At 44.7% G+C, this 7402-nt stretch overlaps 1 long non-coding RNA gene across 3 annotated transcripts; it reads right to left on the bottom strand.

Annotated features, from left to right (window-relative positions):
* Window positions 1–664: 664 nt before the first annotated feature.
* LOC129148879 (uncharacterized) lies at window positions 665–6936 on the bottom strand. Of its 3 annotated transcripts, XR_008555894.1 has the most exons (4): window positions 6498–6936; window positions 5350–5443; window positions 4917–5158; window positions 665–1434 (listed from the first exon to the last, which is right to left on the bottom strand). It is a non-coding gene; the product is annotated as an uncharacterized LOC129148879 (long non-coding RNA). The 3 variants fall into 3 exon arrangements; XR_008555893.1 differs by lacking the exon at window positions 6498–6936 and having other exon boundaries at window positions 5350–6127; XR_008555895.1 differs by lacking the exon at window positions 6498–6936 and having other exon boundaries at window positions 666–1434; window positions 4917–5114; window positions 5350–6127.
* Between the last annotated feature and the right edge of the window lie 466 nt (window positions 6937–7402).

Below are 7402 nucleotides of genomic sequence, written 5' to 3'. Positions count from 1 at the left end.
TGGCCTAACCCAACTCCTTTATGAAAATAGAACCTAGTTCACTTTTAATAAGATGTCTATAAGTTCATTTTATATTGCATAGTTCTCAATAGTTTTGTTTTAGATACCTGAGCTGTGTCCAGTACTATGTATATACATTTAAAACTATAAAACTTTTTAAAAATATATTTTTATTGATTTCTGAGAGGAAGGGAGAGGATGAGAGAAATAGAAATGTCAATCATGAAAGAAAATCATTGATTGACTGCCTCCTGTATGCCCCACACTGGTGATTGAGCCCACAACCTGGGCCAGGAATTGAACCATGACTTCCTGGTTCATAGGTCAATGCTCAACCACTGAGCCACTCTGGCCAGGCTAAAAGTATAAAACTTTTTAATATCTATTCATTTTTCTTTATTGTAAAATTTAGAGTAAAACATATCTAGTAGATATATAAATAGATACAGCTATAGGTATATGAACATACACATATATGATAGATCTTTTATACATACTTTCATATACTCTCCAAAGTAGTGAAATAATCACAATGTATATATATGTTATGCCCAGAGTTCAGGGTCCCCAATAATCAACCACTAGGGAGCCTTTTCTCCGATGCAAAAGCAAAGAGTCTTTATTCAAACCCGGGTTTGGCTCCCAGCCTCCTCCTGACGCAGCAGTGGGGCCAGAGAGTGAACTCCGGGGGAGTGATGAATTATAAAGGGTTGGACATTTGGGTGGGCTTAGGGAAGTGACGTGGGTTACAGAGATTGCCTAATTTGGACTGAATCTACTTCTCTACATTCCTATTGGCAGGTTCATGCAATTGTTACATTCTCGCGGTTTTCTAAGAAAAAGGAGTCTGATACATAGTTACACAGGATGGAGGGTACAGTACATTTTGTGCTGTCCTGCTCTGCCCTTTCATTCCCCCCTTGTCTTGGGACACCCGGCTCAATCATGAGACGGTTTGCATTTCTACTTTGTCTCTTACTTCTGGCCAAGGCCTTTAGTACTACAGTCCCCAACAGTACTGTCCACAGCGAATTCCAGTTCCTCTCCTGCAGGTGTCGAGATTCCTCCTGGCCTGCGTGGAGCCCAGGCTAGGGATCTCACGGGTGAGGCCGCTGGTTGCCAGGATCCAGGCCGTTTCCTGGTGCAGGAGCTGGGAGTGGTGTAGCCAGGTCTGGACGCCATCTACTTCAACAGCCGTGGGCGTGCTCAGGATAACAGTGTAGCATCCCTTCCAGGTTGGGGTGAGTCCTTGGGCAGTGAACTTCTTTACCCATACCGAGTTCTTGGGCTGGAAGGGATGTACAGGGTCCGCAGTGGGCACTGGCAGAGCATCACGAACAAGCTTATGGGTGGCTCTCTGGGTATACTGCAGAGCCTGTAAGGACTTGAGTAAGGGAATGGTTATGAATTCCAGCTTTCAGTTTCTTCCTGACCCTGGAAAGGAAGCGGCAGGGGGAGGTCTATCATATATGATCTCTAAAAGGGGGAAACCCCTACCGGTTGGGGGTACACCTGGCCCATAAGAGGGTGAAGGGCAGGAGGTTGGTCCAGTTTTCACCGGTTTCTAAGGTAAATTTAGTTAAATTCTTTTTTTGAGTCTCGCGCATGCCTGTCCTAAGGCTTGAGCTATATTTTGAGATATCTTGGCTACAAAGGCGGGGCTGTTATCTGATCCTATGACTACTGGCAGCCCGAATCTAGGTATAATCTAGCAACTATAGAGGTAGTTTCTGTCCTAGTGGGGTATGCTTTAACCCAACCCGAGAAGGTATCTATGAGAGCTAGCAGGTACTTGTACTCTGATGCTGGTGGCTTAATTTCTGTGAAATCTACCTCCTAATGCTCTCCTGGGGAATTTCCCTGGGGCCTGAATTTCTAGGGGGACCTTCTTACCTTGCTTAGTATTTATCTGTGCATAAACTGTACTTCTAGTGACTATGCTTTTAATTATTTTATCTAAGAGTACCTGCCTTGCAGAAGTTCAGAAGTCTTGGTGACGCCAAGTGGGTAGCCTGGTATAACTGGGTAACTAACGTCCAACCTATAGCCTCTGGGACCAACAGTCTGTCATCTTGTAGGGTACACCAACCATCCGGTTCTTTAATGGCTTGCTTCTGTTCTGCCAATTCCTCCTCTTGTTTGGTGTAGGAGGGGGTCTGCATAGGTCCAGGTACGGCAGGGTTACTAAAACTTGTAAAGTCCCACTGGTTTTTGGGCGGCTTCCTTGGCAGTTTGGTCTGCGGCTCTATTTCCTCTGGCTTCAATTGTCTTCCCTTTCTGATGTCCTTTGCAGTGCACTATTGCAACTGCCCTTGGGAGCCAGATGACCTTTAATGTGGCTAAAATTTCTTCTTATTTTTAATGTCCTTTTTCACTGCAGTTGGTAACCCTTTTTTCTGGTGGATGGCACTGTGTTCCCATCGGAGGGCCTGGATTAAGGCCAAAAGCTCGACTTTTTGTGCCTTGGTTCCCCTATTCAGGGACTGCGCCCAAATGGTGTGGTCCAGGGTGACTACTGCTGCCCCTGCATATCGGATGCCATCCTGAACATAACTGCTCCCAACTGTGAACAGTACCTTGTCTGGTGATGATAGTGGGGCATCTGTCAGGTCTGGGCGAGCCGTTTGTACTGCGTCTGTTACCTCCGTGCAGTCATGAATGGGTTCCTCTGGGTCATCATCTGGAAGCAGGCTGGCAGGGTTGATGGCCAGTGTCTTATGGAACCAGATGCAGGGCTGGTCCAGGAGAAGAGCTTGGCACTGGGTGATCCTGGTGTTTGACATCCATCTCTCTGGAGCACCTCGAAGGAGGGCCTCCACACCATGGGGTGTTGTCAGGGCTAGTTCCTGGCCCAGAGTCTGCTTATCTGCCTCCTTCACCAGCAATGCTGTGGTGGCCACTGCCCAGAGGCACGCTGGCCACCCTGCTGCCACGGGGTCTAGCCTCTTAGGCAGATAGGCAGCAGGTCTCTTCCAGGGACCTAGAGTCTGAGTGAGAACCCCTTTGGCAATGCCCCTTACCTCACTCACGTAGAGGTGGAAGGGCTTCCTGACGTCTGGTAAGGCTAGGGCAGGTGCTGAGATGAGAGCCTTCTTTAGCTCCTCAAAGGCCCATTGTTCTACTTCGGTCTAGTTCAGTGGCTGCGTTCCACCAGTACTTGAGTCTAGAGGTTTAGCAATCTCTATGAGCCCCGGTATCCACAGGTTATAGTATCCAACTGCCCCTAAGAATTCCCGCTCCGTCCCGCTCAAAGGATATGATGGCAGTCCAAATAGTTTCTGTAGGAGGTCACGTTTACACAGGGGGTACAGGTATTCTGGTATGACCAGAAATGAATGAGTTACCGTGTTCTTTCTGAGGTCCATAGTCCTTTTTGATGTCTAAGGAAAACAGGCAATTTGTCCGGTGGCTTCCTGGACTGCTGTCTTCTTAGAGGTTATGAGTCCCACCGGCTCTGTCAAGACTGAATAGGCTGTTCCAGTGTCCACCAGGAAACTAACAGGTTTGCCCCCCACTTGTAAGGTTACTCTGGAGGCTTAATGGAAAGGAACCCCGGTCCTGTCAGTCCTTTTCCTCTAAGTTAAAGACCCTTGGAGTCTGAGTCTCCCCTTTCTGCTTCTCTAGCTAACCTGCCAGGACATTTTCTCTTCCTGTGCCTCTGCTTCTTATAATAGGTATACTAATTCCTTCCTATTTGCTGCTGGCTTTTTCTTCTTTCTAATATTTCTCTGTTCTTTTTTTTCTTACTATATATATAAACTTTTATAAATTTTACAATTTCAAATTAGTCTTTAAACCTTCTTCTATGTCTTTCAAAAATGCATAACCATGCCTCAAATCTTTTATTTTAAAATATTTAGAAAAGGCAGAGGGAGAAGGGAGCAGGCTCAGCCATTTGAATTTCAAACTGTCATATTTTTTTATAGATAATAATCTCAGATTCTGATAAGCCTGGAAAGGGGAATTTCTAGCTGCCGCCTTTAAGCCCCCTAACAGAACACGGTGAAAAGTGTCCAAGGAGTCGCCGAGGGTTCTTGGGTCTTATTGGGGCGGAGGGGGTCACAAGGGAATTTCCCTCCTTGTTGCTGCCTCTAGCCACTTAAAACAACCCCTGGAGGGGATAGACACTGGGTGGGCAGAGGCAGGGAGCGCGGCGCGGGTCCCACCGAGGCGTTTTCATCTGGCAGTCCACTCTCTGTTCCCACTGGGAAAAGCGCTTGCCTCCTACTAACGAAAGTGGCGTGGGGGAACCGGTGACCCCTACACTGTAATCAGACTCCCTGACCTTTCTGAAAAGCCACTCTGCTTGAGTGTGTTTCTATTAAAAATTACTGATTTTAAAATTATAACTTAAGAGTTGCTACACACACACAAGGACCAAGTGGCCTACAAAATATTTTCCTTTTCTTTGAAAGGTTTTACAATGTACATTAATCACATCAAACTTAATGACCAATTGAGACAAACAGTTCTGATACTGTTCCTCCACCACTGATTAAGACTGGGTGGTGGCAGGTGTCAGAAATAAGATTCATTTAGGTTTTGAGCTTGCTGGGCAGACTTGGTGACTTTGCCAGCTCCAGCTTTCTTCTTATAGTTAATTTTAGAATGTGGTCTCTGCTTTAAATCTCTTTGGACTACAATTGTTATAACTTTATATCTTCACATTAATAAATATAGACAGAAATGTTGTTAGGCAGGCCGATTCCCCCTCTGACAGAGAGAAAACACCCCTGGGAAAAAAGAATCCCAGTGGCCACTCGGGGGGGTTGCTACCTGTCAGAGCACTCAGCCTTCAACAAATTAAATGTGTTGTTTTTTCTTCTATATACGAACAAATAATTATAACCAGGCAGACAACAAAATATCAAACAAACATCTGTCCTTATATCATTTCAGTAAATAAGTATTCTTACATTCTTGGGATCTAAGCAGATAACAGAAACACTGCCTCTAAGTCCCCTGATGGGGGCCTCCCTTTCTTATCGTCGCTTTTTCTGGCTTCTGCCATAGGCCAGTGGGCGGGACCAGTGTGTTGAAGGAAAAATCATCCTGCAGTCCGGCTCGGGGAGGGACAGGTTACACATGGAGCGTTGTTTCAGGAGAGGCAAAACCTTGATAAAAGCTCCGTAATTCAATCACACAGTCCAAGGTTAAACTGGAAGGGAAGAACCACTCAATGTCCTCTAAGAGGATTTTAACAAACTGATAACAAACTGACAAAACCTTGACAAATCAAAACTCAATAAATAATATATACATATAGGGCCCAATTATGACAGAAAATATAAGACAAAAAGACAAAACAAACAGTCCTGATACCAACATGACAAAACACAAAACAAACACCTGTTGAGAGGGAGAGCCTCCAGCCCCTTCTGGGGGGTCCCTCTCTCCTCTCGCAGGAGAAGATTTCTTGTGAGCTGAAAGCCTGGATGGCCTCCTGAAAGAAAAGATTTTTAATCCAGTTACAGATGCTATTAGAATCAGGATGAGAGAGGAAGGGAAAGTCCAGGTTATGTCCTCTCTGAGGATCCTAATAACTGAAAACAGTAAGTTAAACAAACGGTTAACGGGGTCTATAAAGAGTTAATAGTAACTTCAGCCTTAGTTCCACGTTGGACTATGATGTCACAGGCCGGGGCAGGGCCTGTACATCTCTCCGCCCTGTGAAGCTGTAAGGGGAGTCTCCCAGCACCAAAAGAGATAAGGAAGCTGTAAATAAAAGTTCTTTTGTTCTTTGAAATGTTATAAATGGATACTTTTAAATCAACCTTAGAACTTTAAAATTCAATTTAATACAGTAAATTCACAAATCAGAGCAAACTGAAACCTTCATTTATACAAACAGAGGAATTTTTATCATCTAAGTGGGCTTATTCCCTCTCTGACGGAGAACAAAGGACTCTTAAGAAAAGGTGTCTCAGCAGCTGCTAAAGACCTTTATATTCCGCCATAGCAGGTCCGCCCTATCTTTAAATAAATTAAACAGCAGAAAGAGATAACAAATATTTTCACATTTATATTTATATACCAAACAGTCTGAGTTTTTGACTCCTACTAGATATTTACCAGAGTTTAAACAGTCACCTGATTAATTTGCCTGAGGAAGCTCTATGGCCTTGGGGGGGGGGGGGGGGAGGAATTAAGCTCCCCTTTCCACTCACTTGGAGTGGACTGAGTCTATCCCATAATGTCCGTCCAGTAAGTCCACAGAAGTCCACAGAAAGACACAAAAACCAAACAGACAAAGACACTGAAAAGCTGGACGATGGCCCTGTGCCAACTAGCGGGAGCGACCCGCTTCGTCCCTGAGTTTTGAGGGGAAGCCACTCCCCTCCAGACGGGGGTTTTTACGCCCCTCCAGACGGAGAATCAGAGCGTCCTCTGACCCTCCAACCCAAGGTCCACCTGTGCGTCCACTTAGACCGTTTTTGGGCAATTCAGATTTGGCTTCAGAAGCGAGCTCGCGCAGAACAGACAATACAGACACTTACCGCGGTCAGTCAGCAGTCAGACTCTTCGGATCGGGTCCCTCGTGGGTATTGGGGAGCCCCGGGCGAGCCCCCAAATGTTATGCCCAGAGTTCAGGGTCCCCAATAATCAACCACTAGGGAGCCTTTTCTCCGATGCAAAAGCAAAGAGTCTTTATTCAAACCCGGGTTTGGCTCCCAGCCTCCTCCTGACGCAGCAGTGGGGCCAGAGAGTGAACTCCGGGGGAGTGATGAATTATAAAGGGTTGGACATTTGGGTGGGCTTAGGGAAGTGACGTGGGTTACAGAGATTGCCTAATTTGGACTGAATCTACTTCTCTACATTCCTATTGGCAGGTTCATGCAATTGTTACATTCTCGCGGTTTTCTAAGAAAAAGGAGTCTGATACATAGTTACACAGGATGGAGGGTACAGTACATTTTGTGCTGTCCTGCTCTGCCCTTTCATATATATTGGAGATAATTATAATTTTCTCATGTAAAACATCCCTTTCTTCTTTCTTCACATATCTGAATTTTTTGTAACTTTATATAAGTAACATAACTTCTAGAACAGTACAATTTCCCTAATTTACCTGAGGATTAGGATTATCTGGAGTACTTAATAAATGTTCTCATAATTGAGCCCTAATTCTTATCAACAGAATCAAAATCTTATGAAAGTGAGGGGCTATGACAACTGTCATCATCAAAAAATTAGGTAAACGCACTATTCCTAAATGGAATATGACTTTACAGACACCTCAAATTATACCCAGCATGAAGTAGGAAGCAAACATATTTTAAATAGATTATCAAATGAGTCCTGTATTAGTTTTCTAGGGTTGCCATAACAAATTACTTTCAATTGAGTGATTTAAACAACAGAAATTTTTGGTTTGCAATTCTGAAGGCTGGAAGTCCAAGGT

Source organism: Eptesicus fuscus, chromosome 4 (genome assembly GCF_027574615.1).
Source record: "Eptesicus fuscus isolate TK198812 chromosome 4, DD_ASM_mEF_20220401, whole genome shotgun sequence".
NCBI classification, from domain to species: Eukaryota; Metazoa; Chordata; class Mammalia; order Chiroptera; family Vespertilionidae; genus Eptesicus; species Eptesicus fuscus.
This window is presented reverse-complemented; position numbering and strand designations above follow the sequence as displayed.